The sequence below is a fragment of the Crocuta crocuta genome, unplaced genomic scaffold (assembly GCF_008692635.1).
Source record: "Crocuta crocuta isolate KB4526 unplaced genomic scaffold, BGI_CrCroc_1.0 scaffold221, whole genome shotgun sequence".
Classification (NCBI taxonomy): domain Eukaryota; kingdom Metazoa; phylum Chordata; class Mammalia; order Carnivora; family Hyaenidae; genus Crocuta; species Crocuta crocuta.
In genome coordinates, this window is record NW_027528610.1 from 4679005 (window position 1) to 4681722 (window position 2718).

At 45.2% G+C, this 2718-nt stretch overlaps 1 pseudogene; it reads right to left on the reverse strand.

The window, feature by feature from the left end:
- Positions 1-1230: 1230 nt before the first annotated feature.
- Positions 1231-2180, reverse strand: LOC144223949 (helicase POLQ-like pseudogene; annotated as a pseudogene).
- Between the last annotated feature and the right edge of the window lie 538 nt (positions 2181-2718).

Consider the following 2718-nt stretch of genomic DNA (forward strand, 5'->3'; position numbering starts at 1 on the left):
CTGGGCTAGGCCCTAGCAGTTGAGAACCAACCAGAGCCTACCAGGCACAGTGCCAGTTATGTAAGAAAAAGAGGAGTTAGAGAGAGCCCTGTGTTCAGGGAGCTAGGAGAAAAGCAGATGGAAGAGAGTGAATGCCTGCTTCAAGGGCAATACACACCTTTAGCTCTTTAACTGCAAACCTCACAACTTAGAATTTATTAGACTCTCTAGTCTCATATTAGACTCTGTGTCCTGCAGTTCTACTTCTCCACCTGATTGTCTCCTCCCTGAGAGAATCATGTTTTCGTATGGTTCATAAGGTACTAACACAGGAGTTTCAGAAATACTTATGAAGTGATTGGTGGACAGGCTCATCTCTGAGGATGGTAGAAACTGTCTCTTTGTCTGAAATGACACATATCTGAACTATATGCAAGGACCCCAGATCTTTGAAGAACATTATGACATATATTGTTATTAATACTATCTCTTTGTGCTTAACTCTTTTATTTTATTTAAAAAAAAAACAGTTTTTTTAATGTTTTATTTCTGAGAAAGAGACAGGCAGCGTGAGCAGGGGAGGGTCAGAGAGAGAGGGAGACACAGAATCTGAAGCAGGCTCCAGGCTCTGAGCTAGCTGTCAGCACAGAGCCCGACGCGGGGCTCGAACCCACAAACCGTGAGACCACGACCCGAGCCGAAGTCGGACACTCAACCGACCGAGCCACCCACGTGCCCCTCTTTGTGCTTAACTCCATACTTCAGCTGTCTTTAGAGATATTTAGTTTTAATCGATGGTATTACTAATATTGATTGACACTGTCATTTAGACATGAGTAGTAAAAGGAATTTCAAGTTTGGGTAGAGAAGAGCCAGCCAAGGAAACACCAGCTAAGAAAACTGAGAAAAAACCTGGAGTGGAACGTCAAGAAGTCAGTGTTTCAAGGGTCTGGTTATTTGTGTCAGGTAAGAACTAAAAGCACCACTGGATTTAGACACCCTAGTCATACCTCAAGTGAGAGCACAGAACCCAGAGTTGGAGTGGGCTGAGAACTGTGAGGTGGGGAAAGGGAGATAGCAAAGATAATAGATTTGAGAAGTGTGACCATGAAGGGAAGGGAAGAGGTTTAGTTAGCAGCAGGATGGGGATAGAAGGCTCGAGAGAGAATTGATATTTTGATTCGTCTTAAGATGAGATACATGACCATGGAAGCATCTGTTTTCTATTGATTTGCACAAGTATTATGGTAATTATGGTGTTTCTTCATTTCAGCAAAAAGCATTACCATATAATTTTTCAATTCCTTTGAACTGAACATAAAGGTCTCTCACTTTGCTGGGTAATGAATAAAAGGGACCAAGGTCATCTGATGATGACTCGATTGTTTTCTTAGCAATATTAATCTCCTCAGATAGGAGAGTCTCTTTGAGTTGTTTAGTCTTAGAAAATATTGGTGTTTGGGCCTTGGCATTTCCAGTCATGGCACTTTTTAGGTGTTCTTTAAGACTTTTTCTCCTATTCTCCTCTGAGCTAGTTCTGACTTTAGAAGAGGAATCATTGATTTGCTGGTGTTGTTCAACGCTGTTCTGGGGTAATTCCTCATTCATTGTCTTGTGAGAGGATGAGTTCCAATCCCTCTCTTTAGTTGACTGATCGCCCAAATCGTTTGAATAATTCTGCAAATTTTCAAAGTATAAAACCTGTGAGGAAGGCATATCATACAAAAGATCAGGTTCGGATTCAATACAGACCTCTTCATGCCTACTCTGGTTGTTCGTGTGCTCATCCGTTTTTAATTCGGTTAAGTTGTCTATGGTAGTAATGCTGAGTTTGTGGTGTTTGTTGCTTTCTGAACAAAAATCTTGAGGAGAACGATCTGAGGCATGTTTCCTATGTTCAGGACGCTGCATATATCGTTCCAGGTCATCAGCTTGAGCTAAAAAAGAGTTGTCAGTAAAGCTATCAGAGTAACCAAGCACGTCCTCCTCACTGTCATTATTCTCGACCGGCCGCACCTCCGCGGATTTCTTCCTCTGGCTCCCAGCCGTCATCTCCTCCTCCCCTTCCTCCTCCTCTTCATCGCCCGGCTGGAGCTCGGCCTCCAGGCCGCGGTGGAGGCCGCACAGATGCCCTCCGGGCTAGGCCGGTTCCTTCTGGGGACAGCAACCCGCCGGCGGATGCGGGGACCACCTTCATCCATGGCAGGGGCTGAGGACCCCGCCCGAACTTCGTCCCGCGTGACCCAGCCGCCAACCCCCCGTGGAAGAGGGAGTGGGGAACTGGGCGAGGGTAGCAAACGAGGGGAAACCCCGCTCGCCTCTCCATCCACCTCAGGATANGGGGGAGCCCCGCTCGCCTCTCCATCCACCTCAGGATAGGGTCGCAAAGCAACTGCCGGGCGCTCGCAGACAGGAAGCGGCGGCCGCTACACGTCTGGGTTTTAACATCATGCTGAACTTTCCTTAATTAGAAAGAGATTTACATTATATTGTAATTGTCTGTTTGCTTGTAGCTTTAACTTGTAAAGCCCCCAGTACAGTGGAGCTAATCAATGCATAGAAATTTTTCAGTGAAAGAATACATTGTACGTGAGTGAGTGTGTGTGTGTGTGTGTGTGTGTGTGTGTGTGTGTTTTGTTCCACTTGATAACTTTTTGCTAATTCCTGAGTACTCCATTGTACATATGCTTTCTTTTACTTGGTCCTAGTGATAAAACAGCAAAAGAACTTCTCCTGTTT